Raw genomic sequence first — 22530 nt, 5'->3', positions numbered from 1 at the left:
AGAGGAGCAGAGAGGAGCAGAGAGGTAGAGAGGAGCAGAGAGGTAGAGAGGAGCAGAGAGGAGCAGAGAGGAGCAGAGAGGTGGAGAGGAGCAGAGAGATGGAGAGGAGCAGAGACGTAGAGAGGAGCAGAGAGGAGCAGAGAGGTAGAGAGGAGCAGAGAGGTGGAGAGGAGATAGAGAGGTGGAGAGGAGCAGAGAGGTGTAGAAGAGCAGAGAGGTAGAGAGGAGCAGAGATGTGGAGAGGAGCAGAGAGGTGGAGAGGAGCAGAGAGGAGCAGAGAGGTGGAGAGAGGTGGAGAGGAGCAGAGAGGAGCAGAGAGGTGGAGAGGAGCAGAGAGGTAGAGAGGAGCAGAGAGGAGCAGAGAGGTGGAGAGAGGTGGAGAGGAGCAGAGAGGAGCAGAGAGGTGGAGAGGAGCAGAGAGGAGCAGAGAGGTGGAGAGAGGTGGAGAGGAGCAGAGAGGAGCAGAGAGGTGGAGAGGAGCAGAGAGGTAGAGAGGAGTAGAGAGGTAGAGAGGAGCAGAGAGGTAGAGAGGAGCCGAGGAGCAGAGGAGGTGGAGAGGAGGTGGAGAGGAGCAGAGAGGTGGAGAGGAGCAGAGAGGTGGAGAGGAGCAGAGAGGTGGAGAGGAGGTAGAGAGGAGCAGAGAGGTAGAGAGGAACAGAGAGGTGGAGATGAGCAGAGAGGTGGAGAGAGGTGGAGAGGAGCAGAGAGGTAGAGAGGAGGTAGAGAGGAGCAAAGAGGTAGAGAGGAACAGAGAGGTGGAGAGGAGCAGAGAGGTAGAGAGGAGCAGAGAGGAGCAGAGAGGTAGAGAGGAGCAGAGAGGTAGAGAGGAGCAGAGAGGAGCAGAGAGGTAGAGAGGAGCAGAGAGGTAGAGAGGAGCAGAGAGGAGCAGAGAGGAGCAGAGAGGTGGAGAGGAGCAGAGAGATGGAGAGGAGCAGAGACGTAGAGAGGAGCAGAGAGGAGCAGAGAGGTAGAGAGGAGCAGAGAGGTGGAGAGGAGGTAGAGAGGTGGAGAGGAGCAGAGAGGTGTAGAAGAGCAGAGAGGTAGAGAGGAGCAGAGAGGTGGAGAGGAGTAGAAGGTGGAGATGAGCAGAGAGGAGCAGAGAGGTGGAGAGAGGTGGAGAGGAGCAGAGAGGAGCAGAGAGGTGGAGAGGAGCAGAGAGGTAGAGAGGAGCAGAGAGGAGCAGAGAGGTGGAGAGAGGTGGAGAGGAGCAGAGAGGAGCAGAGAGGTGGAGAGGAGCAGAGAGGAGCAGAGAGGTGGAGAGAGGTGGAGAGGAGCAGAGAGGAGCAGAGAGGAGCAGAGAGGTGGAGAGGAGCAGAGAGATGGAGAGGAGCAGAGACGTAGAGAGGAGCAGAGAGGAGCAGAGAGGTAGAGAGGAGCAGAGAGGTGGAGAGGAGGTAGAGAGGTGGAGAGGAGCAGAGAGGTGTAGAAGAGCAGAGAGGTAGAGAGGAGCAGAGAGGTGGAGAGGAGCAGAGAGGTGGAGAGGAGCAGAGAGGAGCAGAGAGGTGGAGAGAGGTGGAGAGGAGCAGAGAGGAGCAGAGAGGTGGAGAGGAGCAGAGAGGTAGAGAGGAGCAGAGAGGAGCAGAGAGGTGGAGAGAGGTGGAGAGGAGCAGAGAGGTGGAGAGGAGCAGAGAGGAGCAGAGAGGTGGAGAGAGGTGGAGAGGAGCAGAGAGGAGCAGAGAGGTGGAGAGGAGCAGAGAGGTAGAGAGGAGTAGAGAGGTAGAGAGGAGCAGAGAGGTAGAGAGGAGCCGAGGAGCAGAGGAGGTGGAGAGGAGGTGGAGAGGAGCAGAGAGGTGGAGAGGAGCACAGAGGTGGAGAGGAGCAGAGAGGTGGAGAGGAGGTAGAGAGGAGCAGAGAGGTAGAGAGGAACAGAGAGGTGGAGATGAGCAGAGAGGTGGAGAGAGGTGGAGAGGAGCAGAGAGGTAGAGAGGAGGTAGAGAGGAGCAGAGAGGTAGAGAGGAACAGAGAGGTGGAGAGGAGCAGAGAGCTAGAGAGGAGCAGAGAGGTAGAGAGGAGCAGAGAGGAGCAGAGAGGTAGAGAGGAGCAGAGAGGTAGAGAGGAGCAGAGAGGAGCAGAGAGGTGGAGAGGAGCAGAGAGGTGGAGAGGAGCAGAGAGGAGCAGAGAGGTGGAGAGAGGTGGAGAGGAGCAGAGAGGATCAGAGAGGTGGAGAGGAGCAGAGAGGTAGAGAGGAGCAGAGGAAGTAGAGAGGAGCAGAGAGGTAGAGAGGAGCAGAGAGGTGGAGAGGAGCAGAGAGGTAGAGAGGAGCAGAGAGGTAGAGAGGAGGTAGAGAGGAGCAGAGGAGGTAGAGAGGAGCAGAGAGGTGGAGAGGAGCAGAGAGGTAGAGAGGAGCAGAGAGGTAGAGAGGAGCAGAGAGGTGGAGAGGAGGTAGAGAGGTGGAGAGGAGCAGAGAGGTGGAGATGAGCAGAGAGGTGGAGAGGAGCAGAGAGGTAGAGAGGAACAGAGAGGTGGAGAGGAGCAGAGAGGTGGAGAGGAGCAGAGAGGTGGAGAGGAGCAGAGAGGTATAATAATAATGCAGGACCTGCTCAGAGGTCTTTAATTGGCATTGGCTATTATCCACAACACACACACACCGGAACACACACGCATGCATTGTCTGTAGGATCGCTGATGCGATTCGTCTCTGCGATTAACCCATCCCGTCGTCTTTCCCCCCAAGGGCAGCCGGGAGCAGACAGGCGTCAACGTGAGCTGCGCCAGGGGACCAATCCAAGTGCTCCTGTCCGTCTTCGTCAAGGACGCCACAGCTTTAGCGATCTGTTGTTGTGCATGTTTTTCCATTGGGTTTATCTTATCGGGGGGGAAACCCTTGCGAGCACGGGGAGAACATGCAAACTCCACACAGAAAGGCCTGGGAGATACCCCACCTGGGTAACTGGCATCATGGAAACCTGGTCCCCAAGCGGGAATCGAACCCTGGACCTTCTTGCTGTGAGGCGACAGTGTTAACCACTACACCACCGTGCCGCTCAGAGAGGTAGAGAAGAGCAGAGAGGTAGAGAGGAGCAGAGAGGTAGAGAGGAGCAGAGGAGCAGAGGAGGTGGAGAGGAGGTGGAGAGGAGCAGAGAGGTGGAGAGGAGCAGAGAGGTGGAGAGGAGGTAGAGAGGAGCAGAGAGGTAGAGAGGAACAGAGAGGTGGAGAGGAGCAGAGAGGTGGAGAGAGGTGGAGAGGAGCAGAGAGGTAGAGAGGAGGTAGAGAGGAGCAGAGAGGTAGAGAGGAACAGAGAGGTGGAGAGGAGCAGAGAGGTGGAGAGGAGCAGAGGAGCAGAGAGGTAGAGAGGAGCAGAGAGGTGGAGAGGAGCAGAGAGGTGGAGAGGAGCAGAGAGGTGGAGAGAGGTGGAGAGGAGCAGAGAGGTGGAGATGAGCAGAGAGGTAGAGAGGAGCAGAGAGGAGCAGAGAGGTGGAGAGGAGCAGAGAGGAGCAGAGAGGTGGAGAGGAGCAGAGAGGTAGAGAGGAGCAGAGAGGAGCAGAGAGGTGGAGAGAGGTAGAGAGGAGCAGAGAGGTGGAGAGGAGCAGAGAGGTAGAGCGGAGCAGAGAGCAGCAGAGAGGTGGAGAGAAGCAGAGGAGGTGTAGAAGAGCAGAGAGGTAGAGAGGACAGAGAGGTGGAGAGGAGCAGAGAGGAGGAGGAGCAGAGGAGGAGTGGAGAGGAGCAGAGAGGAGCAGAGAGGTGGAGAGGAGCAGAGGAGAGAGGAGAGGAGCAGAGGAGGGAGCAGGAGGTGGAGAGGAGCAGAGAGGTGGAGAGGAGCAGAGAGGTGGAGGAGCTGAAGAGGTAGAGAGCAAGAGGTGAGAGAGCAGAGAGGTGGAGAGGAGCAGAGAGGAGCAGAGAGGTGGAGAGGAGCAGAGAGGTAGAGAGGAGCAGAGAGGAGCAGAGAGGTGGAGAGGAGCAGAGAGGTAGAGAGGAGCAGAGAGGAGCAGAGAGGTGGAGAGGAGCAGAGAGGTAGAGAGGAGCAGAGAGGAGCAGAGAGGAGCAGAGGAGGTGTAGAGAGGAGCAGAGGAGGTGTAGAAGAGCAGATAGGTAGAGAGGAGCAGACAGGTGAAGAGGAGCAGAGAGGTGGAGAGGAGCAGAGAGGAGCAGAGAGGTAGAGAGGAGCAGAGAGGTGGAGAGGAGCAGAGCGGTGGAGAGGAGCAGAGAGGAGCAGAGAGGTGGAGAGGAGCAGAGAGGTAGAGAGGAGCAGAGAGGTAGAGAGGAGCAGAGAGGTGGAGAGGAGGTAGAGAGGTGGAGAGGAGCAGAGAGGAGCAGAGAGGTGGAGAGAGGTGGAGAGGAGCAGAGAGGTAGAGAGGAGCAGAGAGGAGCAGAGAGGTGGAGAGAGGTGGAGAGGAGCAGAGAGGTGGAGAGGAGCAGAGAGGTAGAGAGGAGCAGAGAGGAGCAGAGAGGTGGAGAGGAGCAGAGAGGTAGAGAGGAGCAGAGAGGAGCAGAGAGGTGGAGAGAGGTGGAGAGGAGCAGAGAGGTGGAGAGGAGCAGAGAGGTAGAGAGGAGCAGAGAGGAGCAGAGAGGTGGAGAGGAGCAGAGGAGGTGTAGAAGAGCAGAGAGGTAGAGAGGAGCAGAGAGGTGGAGAGTAGCAGAGGGGTGGAGAGGAGCAGAGAGGAGCAGAGAGGTGGAGAGAGGTGGAGAGGAGCAGAGAGGTGGAGAGGAGCAGAGAGGAGCAGAGAGGTGGAGAGAGGTGGAGAGGAGCAGAGAGGAGCAGAGAGGTGGAGAGGAGCAGAGAGGTAGAGAGGAGCATAGAGGAGCAGAGAGGTGGAGAGGAGCAGAGAGGTGGAGAGGAGCAGAGAGGAGCAGAGAGGTGGAGAGAGGTGGAGAGGAGCAGAGAGGAGCAGAGAGGAGCAGAGAGGTGGAGAGGATCAGAGGAGGTGTAGAAGAGCAGAGAGGTAGAGAGGAGCAGAGAGGTGGAGAGGAGCAGAGAGGAGCAGAGAGGTGGAGAGAGGTGGAGAGCAGAGAGGTGGAGAGGAGCAGAGAGGAGCAGAGAGGTGGAGAGAGGTGGAGAGGAGCAGAGAGGAGCAGAGAGGTGGAGAGGAGCAGAGAGGTAGAGAGGAGCAGAGAGGAGCAGAGAGGTGGAGAGGAGCAGAGAGGTAGAGAGGAGCAGAGAGGAGCAGAGAGGTAGAGAGGAGCAGAGAGGAGCAGAGAGGTGGAGAGGAGCAGAGAGGTAGAGAGGAGCAGAGAGGAGCAGAGAGGAGCAGAGGAGGTGTAGAGAGGAGCAGAGGAGGTGTAGAAGAGCAGAGAGGTAGAGAGGAGCAGAGGAGGTGTAAAAGAGTAGAGAGGTGTAGAGGAGCAGAGAGGTGTAGAGGAGCAGAGAGGTGGAGAGGAGCAGATAGGTGGAGAGGAGGTGTAGAGGAGCAGAGAGGAGCAGAGAGGTGGAGAGGAGCAGAGAGGTGGATAGGAGCAGAGAGGTAGAGAGGAGCAGAGAGGAGCAGAGAGGAGCAGAGGAGGTGTAGAGAGGAGCAGAGGAGGTGTAGAAGAGCAGAGAGGTAGAGAGGAGCAGAGAGGTGGAGAGGAGCAGAGAGGTAGAGAGGACGAGAGGAGCAGAGAGGTGGAGAGGAGCAGAGAGGTGGAGAGGAGCAGAGAGGAGCAGAGAGGTGGAGAGGAGCAGAGTGGTGGAGAGGAGCAGAGAGGAGCAGAGGAGGTGTAAAAGAGTAGAGAGGTGTAGAGGAGCAGAGAGGTGGAGAGGAGCAGAGAGGTAGAGAGGAGCAGAGAGGTGGAGAGGAGGTGTAGAGGAGCAGAGAGGTGGAGAGGAGCAGAGAGGTAGAGAGGAGCAGAGAGGTGGAGAGGAGGTGTAGAGGAGCAGAGAGGTGGAGAGGAGCAGAGAGGTGGAGAGGAGGTGTAGAGGAGCAGAGAGGAGCAGAGAGGTGGAGAGGAGCAGAGAGGTGGATAGGAGCAGAGAGGTGGAGAGGAGCAGAGAGGAGCAGATGAGGTGGAGAGGAGCAGAGAGGTGGAGAGGAGCAGAGAGAAGCAGAGAGGTGGAGAGGAGCAGAGAGGTGGAGAGGAGCAGAGAGGTAGAGAGGAGCAGAGAGGTAGAGAGGAGCAGAGAGGTGGAGAAAAGCAGAGAGGTGGAGAGGAGCAGAGAGGTGGAGAGGAGCAGAGAGGTAGAGAGGAGCAGAGAGGTGGAGAGGAGGTGTAGAGGAGCAGAGAGGTGGAGAGGAGCAGAGAGGTAGAGAGGAGCAGAGAGGTGGAGAGGAGGTGTAGAGGAGCAGAGAGGTGGAGAGGAGCAGAGAGGTGGAGAGGAGGTGTAGAGGAGCAGAGAGGTGGAGAGGAGCAGATAGGTGGAGAGGGGGTGTAGAGGAGCAGAGAGGAGCAGAGAGGTGGAGAGGAGCAGAGAGGTGGATAGGAGCAGAGAGGTGGAGAGGAGCAGAGAGGAGCAGATGAGGTGGAGAGGAGCAGAGAGGTGGAGAGGAGCAGAGAGAAGCAGAGAGGTGGAGAGGAGCAGAGAGGTGGAGAGGAGCAGAGAGGTAGAGAGGAGCAGAGAGGTAGAGAGGAGCAGAGAGGTGGAGAAAAGCAGAGAGGTGGAGAGGAGCAGAGAGGTAGAGAGGAGCAGAGAGGTAGAGAGGAGCAGAGAGGTGGAGATGAGCAGAGAGGTGGAGAGGAGCAGAGAGGTAGAGAGGAGCAGAGAGGTGGAGAGGAGCAGAGAGGTGGAGAGGAGCAGAGAGGTGGAGAGGAGCAGAGAGGTAGAGAGGAGCAGAGAGGAGCAGAGAGGTGGAGAGGAGCAGAGAGGTGGAGAGGAGGTAGAGAGGAGCAGAGAGGAGCAGAGAGGTGGAGAGGAGCAGAGAGGTGGAGAGGAGGTGTAGAGGAGCAGAGGAGCAGAGAGGTAGAGAGTGTTGTGGTTGACTGACTTTATACAATATTATAAAGATCAGAGATGAAGAAAGACACAGCAGGCGGTTGTTCAGGTCGGATCTCCGCGGTTTGAGGAACTGTTTATTTCAATGAGTTAACACTGAGTTTCAACAAGACCTAACAGTGTTAATCTCGGAGGCCACCTTTATACTCTCTCATATAAAGGTCATCCCAGGGTGTGTTTATAAACATGGGTGGATCCTTTTCCCATTGGTAGATCTGATGTCTCTTATGTCATTGGTTGTCCTGAATTAGGGAGGTGTGTGTGATTTATCTACTGTCACTTACTAACAGGTTCATTGACCAGCTCCCTTGCTGTGGATCAAACCGGTTTCATCTGGATCTTAAATGTCATCCTAAGGAGTGCTTCTGAGTTTGCCTCACCTCAACTAACCTTTCCTTAGGTTATAAATAACCTCCCCCTAGCTGGTTCACTCAACTCTAAAAATAGAGCCTTCATGGACACAGAGTTGTCTTGTTGTCTCATATGTGGATGTAATATATTTTATATATGATGTTGGCATACTTAAATGGCATTCTGCCACCACAAGAGGAGCAGAGAGGAGCAGAGGAGGTAGAGAGGAGCAGAGAGGTAGAGAGGAGCAGAGAGGTGGAGAGGAGCAGAGAGGTTGAGAGGAGGTAGAGAGGTAGAGAGGAGCAGAGAGGTGGAGAGGAGCAGAGAGATGGAGAGGAGCAGAGAGGTAGAGAGGAGGAGAGGAGCAGAGAGGTAGAGAGGAGGAGAGGAGCAGAGAGGTGGAGAGGAGCAGAGAGGTGGAGAGGAGCAGAGAGGAGCAGAGAGGTAGAGAGGAGCAGAGAGGTGGAGAGGAGCAGAGAGGTGGAGAGGAGCAGAGAGGAGCAGAGGAGGTGTAAAAGAGTAGAGAGGTGTAGAGGAGCAGAGAGGTGGAGAGGAGCAGAGAGGTGTAGAGGAGCAGAGAGGTCGAGAGGAGCAGATAGGTGGAGAGGAGGTGTAGAGGAGCAGAGAGGAGCAGAGAGGTGGATAGGAGCAGAGAGGTAGAGAGGAGCAGAGAGGAGCAGAGAGGAGCAGAGGAGGTGTAGAGAGGAGCAGAGGAGGTGTAGAAGAGCAGAGAGGTAGAGAGGAGCAGAGGGGTGGAGAGTAGCAGAGAGGTAGAGAGGACGAGAGGAGCAGAGAGGTGGAGAGGAGCAGAGAGGTGTAGAGGAGCAGAGAGGTGGAGAGGAGCAGAGAGGTGGAGAGGAGCAGATAGGTGGAGAGGAGGTGTAGAGGAGCAGAGAGGAGCAGAGAGGTGGAGAGGAGCAGAGATGTGGAGAGGAGCAGAGAGGTGTAGAGGAGCAGAGAGGTGGAGAGGAGCAGATAGGTGGAGAGGAGGTGTAGAGGAGCAGAGAGGAGCAGAGAGGTGGAGAGGAGCAGAGAGGTGGATAGGAGCAGAGAGGTAGAGAGGAGCAGAGAGGAGCAGAGAGGAGCAGAGGAGGTGTAGAGAGGAGCAGAGGAGGTGTAGAAGAGCAGAGAGGTAGAGAGGAGCAGAGAGGTGGAGAGGAGCAGAGAGGTAGAGAGGACGAGAGGAGCAGAGAGGTGGAGAGGAGCAGAGAGGTGGAGAGGAGCAGAGAGGAGCAGAGAGGTAGAGAGGAGCAGAGAGGTGGAGAGGAGCAGAGGGGTGGAGAGGAGCAGAGAGGAGCAGAGGAGGTGTAAAAGAGTAGAGAGGTGTAGAGGAGCGGAGAGGAGCAGAGAGGTGGAGAGGAGGTGTAGAGGAGCAGAGAGGTGGAGAGGAGCAGAGAGGTAGAGAGGAGCAGAGAGGTGGAGAGGAGGTGTAGAGGAGCAGAGAGGTGGAGAGGAGCAGAGAGGTAGAGAGGAGCAGAGAGGTGGAGAGGAGGTGTAGAGGAGCAGAGAGGTGGAGAGGAGCAAAGAGGTGGAGAGGAGGTGTAGAGGAGCAGAGAGGTGGAGAGGAGCAGATAGGTGGAGAGGAGGTGTAGAGGAGCAGAGAGGAGCAGAGAGGTGGAGAGGAGCAGAGAGGTGGAGAGGAGCAGAGAGGAGCAGAGAGGTGGATAGGAGCAGAGAGGTGGAGAGGAGCAGAGAGGAGCAGGTGAGGTGGAGAGGAGCAGAGAGGTGGAGAGGAGCAGAGAGAAGCAGAGAGGTGGAGAGGAGCAGAGAGGTGGAGAGGAGCAGAGAGGTAGAGAGGAGCAGAGAGGTAGAGAGGAGCAGAGAGGTGGAGAAAAGCAGAGAGGTGGAGAGGAGCAGAGAGGTGGAGATGAGCAGAGAGGTGGAGAGGAGCAGAGAGGTAGAGAGGAGCAGAGAGGTGGAGAGGAGCAGAGAGGTGGAGAGGAGCAGAGAGGTGGAGAGGAGCAGAGAGGTGGAGAGGAGCAGAGAGGTAGAGAGGAGCAGAGAGGAGCAGAGAGGTGGAGAGGAGCAGAGAGGTGGAGAGGAGGTAGAGAGGAGCAGAGAGGAGCAGAGAGGTGGAGAGGAGCAGAGAGGTGGAGAGGAGGTGTAGAGGAGCAGAGGAGCAGAGAGGTAGAGAGTGTTGTGGTTGACTGACTTTATACAATATTATAAAGATCAGAGATGAAGAAAGACACAGCAGGCGGTTGTTCAGGTCGGATCTCCGCGGTTTGAGGAACTGTTTATTTCAATGAGTTAACACTGAGTTTCAACAAGACCTAACAGTGTTAATCTCGGAGGCCACCTTTATACTCTCTCATATAAAGGTCATCCCAGGGTGTGTTTATAAACATGGGTGGATCCTTTTCCCATTGGTAGATCTGATGTCTCTTATGTCATTGGTTGTCCTGAATTAGGGAGGTGTGTGTGATTTATCTACTGTCACTTACTAACAGGTTCATTGACCAGCTCCCTTGCTGTGGATCAAACCGGTTTCATCTGGATCTTAAATGTCATCCTAAGGAGTGCTTCTGAGTTTGCCTCACCTCAACTAACCTTTCCTTAGGTTATAAATAACCTCCCCCTAGCTGGTTCACTCAACTCTAAAAATAGAGCCTTCATGGACACAGAGTTGTCTTGTTGTCTCATATGTGGATGTAATATATTTTATATATGATGTTGGCATACTTAAATGGCATTCTGCCACCACAAGAGGAGCAGAGAGGAGCAGAGGAGGTAGAGAGGAGCAGAGAGGTAGAGAGGAGCAGAGAGGTGGAGAGGAGCAGAGAGGTTGAGAGGAGGTAGAGAGGTAGAGAGGAGCAGAGAGGTGGAGAGGAGCAGAGAAGGAGCAGAGAGGTGGAGAGGAGCAGAGAGGTGGAGAGGAGCAGAGAGGAGCAGAGAGGTGGAGAGGAGCAGAGAGGTGGAGAGGAGCAGAGAGGAGCAGAGGAGGTGTAGAGGAGCAGAGATGAGCAGAGAGGTGGAGAGGAGCAGTGAGGTGGAGAGGAGCAGTAGAGAGGAGCAGAGAGGTAGAGAGGAGCAGAGAGGTGGAGAGGAGGTGTAGAGGAGCAGAGGAGCAGAGAGGTAGAGAGGAGCAGAGAGGTGGAGAGGAGGTGTAGAGGAGCAGATGAGGTGTAGAGGAGCAGAGAGGTAGAGAGGAGCAGAGAGGTGGAGAGGAGGTGTAGAGGAGCAGAGAGGTGGAGAGGAGCAGAGAGGAGCAGAGGAGGTAGAGAGGAACAGAGAGGTAGAGAGGAGCAGAGAGGTGGAGAGGAGCAGAGAGGAGCAGAGGAGGTAAAGAGGAACAGAGAGGTAGAGAGGAACAGAGAGGTAGAGAGGAGCAGAGAGGTGGAGAGGAGCAGAGAGGAGCAGAGGAGGTAGAGAGGAACAGAGAGGTAGAGAGGAGCAGAGAGAAGCAGAGAGGTGGAGAGGAGCAGAGAGGAGCAGAGGAGGTAGAGAGGAGGAGAGAGGTGGAGAGGAGCAGAGGAGGTGGAGAGGAGCAGAGAGGAGCAGAGAGGTGGAGAGGAGCAGAGAGGTGGAGAGGAGCAGAGAGGTAGAGAGGAGCAGAGAGGTGGAGAGGAGGTGTAGAGGAGCAGAGAGGTGGAGAGGAGCAGAGAGGTGGAGAGGAGGTGTAGAGGAGCAGAGAGGTGGAGAGGAGCAGATAGGTGGAGAGGAGGTGTAGAGGAGCAGAGAGGAGCAGAGAGGTGGAGAGGAGCAGAGAGGTGGAGAGGAGCAGAGAGGAGCAGAGAGGTGGATAGGAGCAGAGAGGTGGAGAGGAGCAGAGAGGAGCAGGTGAGGTGGAGAGGAGCAGAGAGGTGGAGAGGAGCAGAGAGAAGCAGAGAGGTGGAGAGGAGCAGAGAGGTGGAGAGGAGCAGAGAGGTAGAGAGGAGCAGAGAGGTAGAGAGGAGCAGAGAGGTGGAGAAAAGCAGAGAGGTGGAGAGGAGCAGAGAGGTGGAGATGAGCAGAGAGGTGGAGAGGAGCAGAGAGGTAGAGAGGAGCAGAGAGGTGGAGAGGAGCAGAGAGGTGGAGAGGAGCAGAGAGGTGGAGAGGAGCAGAGAGGTGGAGAGGAGCAGAGAGGTAGAGAGGAGCAGAGAGGAGCAGAGAGGTGGAGAGGAGCAGAGAGGTGGAGAGGAGGTAGAGAGGAGCAGAGAGGAGCAGAGAGGTGGAGAGGAGCAGAGAGGTGGAGAGGAGGTGTAGAGGAGCAGAGGAGCAGAGAGGTAGAGAGTGTTGTGGTTGACTGACTTTATACAATATTATAAAGATCAGAGATGAAGAAAGACACAGCAGGCGGTTGTTCAGGTCGGATCTCCGCGGTTTGAGGAACTGTTTATTTCAATGAGTTAACACTGAGTTTCAACAAGACCTAACAGTGTTAATCTCGGAGGCCACCTTTATACTCTCTCATATAAAGGTCATCCCAGGGTGTGTTTATAAACATGGGTGGATCCTTTTCCCATTGGTAGATCTGATGTCTCTTATGTCATTGGTTGTCCTGAATTAGGGAGGTGTGTGTGATTTATCTACTGTCACTTACTAACAGGTTCATTGACCAGCTCCCTTGCTGTGGATCAAACCGGTTTCATCTGGATCTTAAATGTCATCCTAAGGAGTGCTTCTGAGTTTGCCTCACCTCAACTAACCTTTCCTTAGGTTATAAATAACCTCCCCCTAGCTGGTTCACTCAACTCTAAAAATAGAGCCTTCATGGACACAGAGTTGTCTTGTTGTCTCATATGTGGATGTAATATATTTTATATATGATGTTGGCATACTTAAATGGCATTCTGCCACCACAAGAGGAGCAGAGAGGAGCAGAGGAGGTAGAGAGGAGCAGAGAGGTAGAGAGGAGCAGAGAGGTGGAGAGGAGCAGAGAGGTTGAGAGGAGGTAGAGAGGTAGAGAGGAGCAGAGAGGTGGAGAGGAGCAGAGAAGGAGCAGAGAGGTGGAGAGGAGCAGAGAGGTGGAGAGGAGCAGAGAGGAGCAGAGAGGTGGAGAGGAGCAGAGAGGTGGAGAGGAGCAGAGAGGAGCAGAGGAGGTGTAGAGGAGCAGAGATGAGCAGAGAGGTGGAGAGGAGCAGTGAGGTGGAGAGGAGCAGTAGAGAGGAGCAGAGAGGTAGAGAGGAGCAGAGAGGTGGAGAGGAGGTGTAGAGGAGCAGAGGAGCAGAGAGGTAGAGAGGAGCAGAGAGGTGGAGAGGAGGTGTAGAGGAGCAGAGAGGTAGAGAGGAGCAGAGAGGTGGAGAGGAGGTGTAGAGGAGCAGAGAGGTGGAGAGGAGCAGAGAGGAGCAGAGGAGGTAGAGAGGAACAGAGAGGTAGAGAGGAGCAGAGAGGTAGAGAGGAGCAGAGAGGAGCAGAGGAGGTAGAGAGGAACAGAGAGGTAGAGAGGAACAGAGAGGTAGAGAGGAGCAGAGAGGTGGAGAGGAGCAGAGAGGAGCAGAGGAGGTAGAGAGGAACAGAGAGGTAGAGAGGAGCAGAGAGAAGCAGAGAGGTGGAGAGGAGCAGAGAGGAGCAGAGGAGGTAGAGAGGAGGAGAGAGGTGGAGAGGAGCAGAGGAGGTGGAGAGGAGCAGAGAGGAGCAGAGAGGTGGAGAGGAGCAGAGAGGAGCAGAGAGGTAGAGAGGAACAGAGAGGTAGAGAGGAGCAGAGAGAAGCAGAGAGGTGGAGAGGAGCAGAGAGGAGCAGAGGAGGTAGAGAGGAGGAGAGAGGTGGAGAGGAGCAGAGGAGGTGGAGAGGAGCAGAGGAGGTGGAGAGGGGCTCTCTCTCTCCCATCTGTATTGATCCAAAGAAGGGCAATTAATTTGCAGTTTACCTAGTCCATACACAGAACTTCAAAACTCACTCACAGGCAAGGGCAATACAAGGGCAAAACAGCAAGCAGCAGAAAATTAAATAAAACATTTAGTTATATTATCGTACTTGGCCATCGCGTCCCGCTCTTAAAGCCTATCGAGATATACCTCATCTCATGTACCTATTGTACTCCATCAACGAAAAAAACACATACACCTACACCTGCCGGGTCCCGCCCCTATGGAGGCGTAGCCTATAAGACAGTGGGCCTGGTCACCAAACACTCTTCCTCTATTTTCGTTTCCATCATAACGGTCGCAGTGCACCTTATGTAAACTATGTTATGAAAAGATTATGAGAAATTGCGTAATGTTGAAAGTTACCGGAGGTTTGCTTACCCCTGGAATCTTCGGGGCATGTTTCAGCGACACGTCGGGCCTATTCTGATGTTTCCTCGTCTGGTGACAGCAGATCCAGGAGCAGCGTGCAAGGTTGGCTATCGAGCCGGCTTGTACACAGGTAGGCCCTGTGTCATCAGGCATGGGTATTAGTGTTAGTAATCTGGTTTGTTTTGTTACACAACCATGTTGTGTGTCGGCGCCAGGGGCGGGATGGTTTGGTGGACGTTCACTGCAGTGAACGGGTTCCAAACGGTCCTGGAAGCGTGCTGTTAAACAACTAATGCTAACTGTTGTGAAGGGCCAGATTAAAGCTGAGAATCTACGTTTATTGTTTTATATACCTTGTATATTATTTATATATACAAGTTATATCCCTTTAAAGGGGAACTATCTTATAAATGGCCTTTTTGAGTGTTTAGCATTGTTTCCTAGCTATGTGAACTTATATTAATATGATCTATGTCTCAAAATTCTCATATTGGCGCATTCTTCCAATTCTCCTCTCACAATATTCACCCTCACTGAACTGAGTCATTTGAAAATGTGCGCGATATGTGATGTCAGAAAGACACCGCTGCATGTTAATGTTCATGCGACGACGACGCTGTGCAGTGGTTTAGGAGCCCAGGCTCAAAACGGCTCGAGATCTTGAGGTAGAAAAATGCTGTTTTTGAGGACTTGATTAGAAATACAAAACAATGAATAAAAAAAAATATATATATATTACAGAGGTGTTCCATAGACTCACAGGAATTGTGTAAAAGTGCCCAAATAGTGAAAGAAATAGTAAAATAGTTCCCCTTTAAGCCTGCGTTTGAATCCTAGTAATATTCACTTTCCTCATCGGATAATGCCCCTGACGGCAGCGCCAGGCAGTCTCGTCCTCAGACAGTTCAAGGGCGAGTCTGGGCATGTTGGAACATGCCTGGAGCCGGCGCATTGATTCGAGACGAGAGCTGAGGTTTGGCACTAGAAAGCCACTTAAGTATATATATCGTGGCAGGTGCGAACAGCAGTTCAGTTCGGCGTTCGGTAAAACAGTGAAGTGCAAGCAGTTTGTCTAAACAGAGTGTTGTGAACCACGTGCGAAGTGAATAGTAAAAGTGTCAGAGTTAATGCAGTAACGTCAAGTTCGACTTAGCTTAATGTGAAGTAAAGAGTCGTCATTTAGGGTGAATCGTGCCAACAGCAGTTCGTTCGGGTGCAGCATTACCCAGCAGTTTGTTCGTTTAGTAGCTAGTGGAACCTTAGCAAGTGTGCGTGGACTAAATACATTGGTGCCAGTACACGAGGAGGGCCTAGTCGTAGAACCTACTGGACATGTGCATATTGGAACCTACGGCGGCGATTGCAGAACCAGTATTGGTTGGATTATAGTGATTGTGGAACGTACTACCCTTGGAGAAGAGCCTCGTTAATACCCACTGTCGTTTGGATTTAACCACCTTGAAGATTTACCTCGGGCTAGCTTCGTGGACCGAAGCTAGCTGGCTATCGTCATTGCTATCGGGCAATTGGATTACAGTTATTGCTTTGTTGCTGAGCCTTTGGATTACAAGGACTGGATCTATATGAGAACCCCTTCTTCTTCAATTGAACAGACTGAGTATCCGAACATTCTTCCTTCCTCCAGAGCTTACATCTCTGGGAGGAAACCCCCTGTCTCCAGCGGTACCAGCGTTTCCCCCTATATTGCCATCCTACGCCAGGCGGCGTTTAGTCTAGTACCCCATTGTAGGAATTATTCATTCCAACTGACGTTTTCTACTGACTGACTTTATTCATATTCTTCGCCATACAAGCGCAACCTTAATTCCCATCTCTGTACCATTTGCTGCATAATAATAAATATTCTAAATGATATTTCCTTGTCACCGTGCCGTATATTCTGAGTGTCTGCCATAATTAGTTGTACTGTCTGGCAAGTAATAATAAGTACATAATTAGCAGTGGTTTAATCTATCACAATCTTTAATACAGTCAGGGATTTGTAACCCCTCAGTTACACTAACGCTACATGCTAATGCTAATGCTACATGCTAACACTACTGCTACGCTGTTCTAATGTCTCCGCCGTGGGATGTTGTCGCTTTTCCCTCCTCTTGCCCGGTTCATCAATGAAGGTCAGTCGGTAGCTGATGTGGGGGTTTTGCTGAGTCCTATTTACCTTTTTACGGGTAAATGGGTTGACAACAGGGTAGGCCGTGGCTAGGTAGCCTAGCCAGGTAGCGTTACTCCTGTGTCCCGGCGGGGTTTGTTGAACGGTGTTCCCACCTGGGAGCCGATGCTCGAGGCTCGGCGGGTAGCAGTAGAGCTATACTACTGCAGGATGGGACTTAACGGCGGCCCGTGTTGTGGCTCAGCTGACTGTTTTCTGTCCATAGTAGCGTTGAACGCTATGCTATAGTAGTGTAGTGGGCTACTGTTTTGTTCTGTCTCCCTGCTATGAGAAGGTCTGTCTATGCTACAGCTTTCTCTTCTCTCAACCATTCATGCTGACGGTCAATCGGTGTCTATTGGGGGAGTAGTGCGGGGGGGGGGGCTTTGTTTACCTTTTTTGGTAAATGGGCTAAGCTGGGGCTGGTGTGCTGTTGTGAATATTTTGAATGAATGCGGGCTGGTTCTCTCTGGTCCGCCTCCCCTTAACGTTGTGTATATGGGCTTGCTCATTCTACAGTATTTTGTGGTGTTAGTTCTTTTATTCATTTAACCCCTTCATGGTGCACACCACAGTGGAGGTTGCTGTTTGCAACCACCAATGGTGCTCCGTGTTAACATCAGTCCTTTGCTTTTGACATGTTGAAAAAGTGCCCCGCCCGGCCGACGCCATGGGTGGGTCGGCCTGAGAAGTGGCTGGTGGGCTGCTAAAGCCTGTACCGCCACGGTATGGAATTGGCAGCGATTAGAACTGTGTTCGAATAGCTGTTTTTTCTATAAAAAAAATGGTGTCTGGTGGCGGGGCCTTGAGGGCCAGCCAACGTCGACACATCGCGCGAGGTTGTTGACGTTATTGCTTTGACCTAGCCGCAAGCTATAACCGCTCAGGGTTCCCCTCTCCGCAGGGGATTTTAGTCTTCTGCTGGAGCGTGGGCGGTATTGTCCTAGGCCCCACACCGCCTCACACCGTGCAGCCAGAAGAAGGGAGTGCACTGCCTCGTCAGCGGCGATGACGAGGCCCTCGACAGGCGGCCATGTTTCCCCCGCCAGAGGTATCCTGGGCGTTGATTCGACAGCCTTGGCGGCCGAGGGATCGGCCATGTTGGATGGGCTCGGCTTGAACAACAAGCCGTCGCCGTCCTGCCGCGAGCAGCCCGCTCTCCGATCACTCCCTCCCCCAACACCAGCGGAAAAAGGGGGCTCTCATTGTTTCCTTTGGCTGTGGGCCGCGTGCCTTCGTTGAAGCGCGGGCGGCCCCACTTTTCGCTTCTCATGGGGACAGGGGCTAACACCCAGTTGATGGCTGAGCCTGGGTCTGTCCGTGAGAATGTTGTGCTGTCAAGCGGCTCCCACACCATAAGCTGTGTTGGTTGAGCCTGGTGTTACGTCTGTCAACTATAAGTGTTGTCAGCAGGGGGGCTCGAAACCTTTTGAGGCACACAGTGCGGGCTTCCCCGGCCTCGCCTTCGCCAGGCCAGGTATCATGTTGGTACCTCCCACTCCCGCGAGATCGGCAGTGGTCTGAAATGAAGAGGTGCGCGTGATTTAGGTGGTAGTAATATCACAGCAGGGCTACGGTGTGTAGGAACCCATGGGGTCCTCACACCTTGCATGTCCGGCTGCAGAACAACTCCTCAGCATGTTCTGGAGGGGTGTTCAGTGGGGGGCTTTTGTCACCTAGATTGATATCAGCTTCCCCCGTATCAAACCGGCCCTTTCTGTCGGGGTCCCCACTTGGGTGCGATTGCCTCGTGGGTAGTGTCAGGTTCCGACCCGACTCCACGCAACGCTCCGCTCGCAAGGGTCCAGGGTTGGCCACGCACAGCGGGTGGGACCGGGCCAACTATCTACAGTTCCTGGCGGACCTGCACCACATGGCGGCGGGTGCGTTGGGAGTGTCATCACATATGACTACGGCAGTACCATATGTCGAGGTGGATGGAGAGAACGCTGAGGCGGGGACTTGTGTTTACACAACCCCACCCGTTTTCGGGTTTGGTACAGACCCTATTGTCAGGGTCACCAGCAGTGACAGCTCTGGTCAACGAGATCCAATCTCTGTGGACGAAGCAAGCCATCGTTGTGGCGTTCTCCTACCGGTGTTCTCTGGTACCTGAGAAATCGGGAGGGGCGGGGTGTCAGACCCATGCTGGACCTGTCCCATGGGAAGGTTCAGCATTTTTTGGCCGCACTGGGGCCTCTGCGTCGTCAGGGGTTATGAAGTGTATTCTGCCCTGACGACGTTCTGGTAATTCGCGGTCAAGGTGGATCGTCGGGTCTCATACCAGGCAGGTCCCTACCAGCCTGGGGTTTGCTGTAGACTGGAAGTAGAGTACTCCTCTTCCCAGTCAACGGTTGGAGTGCTATGGGCATCCCTCTCAGAGCGTGTTGTCGACACGCTCGGGAGGTTCCGTCCTAGGACGGTTACGGCGCTGTCTCACGTCGCGTTTTTCACCGACGCCTCCCTCGCTGGCAAACCATGCTGCCCGGTCTGCGCTACGTTCAATGTGTTGGTATTGAAAGCGGTCCTTCTGGTCCTCAAATGGTGTTGATCAGGACGGACAATACGACATCAGTGTCATATATCGACAGACAGGGAGGAGTACGCTCCCCCCGTCTGCACCAGGCGGCGGGCGGCTGGCTATGGGCGTCCTCCATCTGCGCGGCCTGAGGGCTCCCCACATCCCCGGCAGGGTGAATGTGGGTACAGGTGTACTGTCGCGGGGCGGTCCTCATCCTGACGGGTGGGGATTACGTCCGGACATAGCCAGGCAGGTCTGGGACCGATGCCGTGCCGCCTGGGATTCTTCCCCATACATCTGTTAGGTCAGTTGTTGGGACGGGTACGTTGAGGGGCGCAGGTTCTTGATCCTGATGGTGATACCATCCGGAATGCGCATGCTCCCTCCACTGTCGCGCTTTACGCGGGCAGATGGCGTATGTTCCAAGTGTGGTGTAAGGCGGGGGGCCGGGACCCAGTCTCCTGCCCCCTGGATGCTGTCCTTGATAGACTGTCGGCTTCGACCGTGAGGGTATATGCAGCAGCTATATCCTCCTATCATGAGGGATTTGAGGGGGATGTCTTGTTCAGCCACCCTCTTGTGAAGCGTTTCCTGCTTGGCGCTCGACGCATTATGCCGGTGCAACGCTCTTTGGCTCCGAGTTGGGATCTTCAATTGGTCCTCGGTCGGTTGTCCTTGGCCCCGTTTGAGCCTCTTGCGGCCTAATCCTGCCTTCGTGCCTGTAAATATCCGGAGTTCTTCCGCTCCAGGGATATTGTGGTTCAGGCGTTTCATCCACCTCCTCACGCTAGTGAGTTAGATGCGGGCCTTCACCTGTCATGTCCGGTCCGTGCTTTGGGAATTACCTCAGCCGTACTCAGGACCTCGGGGTCACCGTTCAGCGTTTTGTCTGTCACGGTGGTTCTCATGCCGGTAAGGCACTATCGAACAACGCCTGTCCCATTGGTTGTGTGAGGGCATTGCCCTCTGCTACACGTTGGCCGGGCTGGATCCCCCTGGGGGCGTCAGGGCGCACTCCACTCGTGGGGTGGGTGCCTCTGCCGCTCTGCTGGGTGGGGCCTCGGTGGAGGACATCTGTGCTGCAGCTTCATGATCCTCCCCGGGCCCCTTTGTAAGGTTTTTACCTCATGGACATGACCGGGGGGTCTGTCTCCCAGGCGGTTCTGGGGTCTGTGGCCTTTCCTGCTTCCCGTCCTTGGTAGGGTAGCAGGAGTGTGTGGGTATGGGCCACAGTGTGTTAGGTCACACGTGGTTCCGCCTGTGTTGTGTGTTCAAGGGGTTCTAGTTCCCTCTTGCTCGCACTCAGGTGGAGTTGACTGCACCCCCCCTTCATTAGGAAGGATGGGGTGACGGGGCTCCCAAAAACCCTTGATGTGGGCTTACGGGTCCTCAGGGGGTGCATCTGTCGGGCCTCGCGTCCGCTCTAACCCATATCTCGATAGGCTTTAAGAGCGGGACGCGATGGCCAAGTACGATAATATAACGTAAGGTTATGTATATAACCTAGTTATATGAGTACTGGCTAAGCGTCCCGCTCTTAAGCGGCCCTGAGTTCCCTTTTGAGGGATCTTTTACTGGAAACGGGATTTTTGGCGAGGAAGAGTGTTTGGTGACCAGGCCCACTGTCTTATAGGCTACGCCTCCATAGGGGCGGGACCCGGCAGGTGTAGGTGTACGTGTTTTTTTCGTTGATGGAGTACAATAGGTACATGAGATGAGGTATATCTCGATAGGCTTTAAGAGCGGGACGCTTAGCCAGTACTCATATAACTAGGTTATATACATAACCTTACGTTTTATTTACAATGAAAAAACACAAGACCCTTGTTGCCCCAACAACAAGGCTAAGCACCCAACTAGGAAACCCAATCCCACAGCCCAATACACACACCAATCCTGGTGGGCAAATACTCAATAAGGGCCACAATAATTTACCAAAGGTTGAGGGGTTGGCTGACGCTGTCACTGTTGGCTTGTAAAGGCTTGTTCAACAGCCAGACACCAAACCGTCCACAAGATAAGTGAAAGCTACGGTAGAAAGAGATACTGAGGTGAGAGATGTTTGTTGCTTTGGTGTGACTGTCTGTGTCACACACATCTCATTTACATTTACGGTTGGCATCCTCACACTCCCCCCCACGTAGGCCCTGTCCTGGGGTTCTGCCACACTTGCCTGCTTTTGTAATATTGTAACAATTTGGTGGAAAACAAAATAGGCCACCACAAATGTGACCAAAACATTTCAAATAAAACAGATTTGCCATGAAGGCAAAATTTGTTTTATTATTTCAAACAAACTTTGCCATCTTATTTACCGGTATTCAAACATATTTTGTATAGAACATTTTGCTCTGGTAATCCACTGGACATCCACCCCTCTGGTGGGATCAAACCGATCCGAATCCTGTGTTGTCGGTTTGAACTACCAAATTTTAAGATTTAGATTAAAGCTTGGATTTGATTTCCTGATCTGATATCGAAGTGATCCTAATCCATTTTTTTTTGGTTTTGAACTACCCAAAATCCAAATCTGATCTGATCAGGATTAACTACTGAATATTGACGATTCAAATCACAAGAGCAGGAACAGACTAAAGAATGAATGCTGGTGCTCTACACACCAAACAATCTCTACACCAAACTGCAGTACAATATTGAACAACTTCAACACGGCACACTCCGTCTCTGGGGTTCTGCAGTTGAACATTTCATTTTTTATGCTGTCTAGACCACAAGCTTTCCTTGGCCAGAGAGATTTTGTCTGTGTGGCCAATTCTCTCTCTCTCCCTCTCTCTCTCTCACACACTCTCTCTACCCCCCACCCTCTCTCTCTCTCTCTTTTTTGGGACTGCAGTGTGAATGATTGACAGGACAATAATAATAAAAGAGATTGGTCAGATGCAGAAGTGATGACTAAGGTCGTTGTGGCATGTAGTGTACTGATAGTTTATAGCTGTGGTGCACATACACGCACACACACACACACACATACACACACACACACACACACACCACACACCACACACACACACACACACACACACACACACACACACACACACACACACACACACACACACACACACACACAATATTCTCTGACCAATGTTCCCTGCAAATTCTTGCCAAAAATTGGTCCCCGCATTGAACAGGAACTTGCAACAGACCACTCAATGCACTGGCAACTCACAGGAAACCTCATATTTCCAAACGAGGTATGCCCAAATTGCCTAGTAATAACAATCTTTAAATACTTGAGCTGCAAACATTATACCTGCTTAGTTCATACAATCTAATTGTAACTAAGAGATTAGCTGGAAAGAAATATCGCTTTTGTGCATAGATCACTAGATTTATCAGTTTATAATAACAGTACATGTTGCATGGCTGTACTTCTCTGTCAGTAGGAAATAGCTATCTTTAAATACTTGTACCTGCAAACATTTCACCTGCTTAGTTCATTACAATTTACTCAAGCCTAGTAACAGACACAATATTTCTGACACTGGGAATACATTCCCTGAGATCCTTAGATGTCCCTAGATACCGATAACATGCAAATGGACCTTGTAGAAGTGGAGCAATCTTCCATTTACTTAGGTATGTATTTTTAGGCGGATTTTCAGAAAATAGGGCTAGGGCTCAAGAGGTTAAGGTAAAGCGGGTTTTTACCCCATGGCTTTTTATTCCAGACACAAGACCTTGCTGGGCTCCAGTGTTTTCATTTCACTGCTGGCTGGCGCTGCCTGGCGCTGTGACAGAGACCCATGGTTAGATAGATGGACCCGTGTCATGCAATGAATCACAGTCTGTTTAATCCATGGGGATATGAATATCAAGTTACACCTCCTCCAGGGAATTAAGAATATTTTACCGCCGGCTCTCGAGGGAATTAAGGCTGTTTTTACCGCCTGCTCTCAAGGGAATTGAAGCTGTTTTACCACCTGCTCTCCAGGGAACAGGCTGATACAAGGCTGTTTTTACCATCTGCTTTTCAGATCACCTGGCACATTATACTGTATCCTGGATTAGAAAAAGTAAAAAAACCTGCAGCGAGAGAAACAGGTGTGTGTGTGTGTGCCGCGTGTTAGAGGTGTGCAGAAACATCATTATCATTATCATCATAATTATCTGTATCTGTTCAACCAACCAAATGATCTGTATCTGTATTCGGATAGAAGACCAGACGTGCATGGTTTATACATGAGGTTTTCATTTGTTTCTTTTTTCTAATACATTTAATACTTTTTGCAATATTGGCAGATCATTTATTATGAAATATATTTGCTCTCTCCTCATACTGTACTTTAACCCCCCCCCCTCTCTCTATTTATTTATATTTGTATTCTTACCCAAACTAAGATTTATGAACTGTCTATCTAACCAGCCTACTGATCCAGGGCAGATAAGGAATTCATTCAAGGGCAAAGTTGTATTTTGACATAAAGTCATTCTGCTCACATAAAGAAGGCTGCACCAAGTTTA

The sequence above is a fragment of the Notolepis coatsorum genome (assembly GCF_963971535.1).
Source record: "Notolepis coatsorum genome assembly, chromosome: 5".
Classification (NCBI taxonomy): domain Eukaryota; kingdom Metazoa; phylum Chordata; class Actinopteri; order Aulopiformes; family Paralepididae; genus Notolepis; species Notolepis coatsorum.
This window is presented reverse-complemented; position numbering follows the sequence as displayed.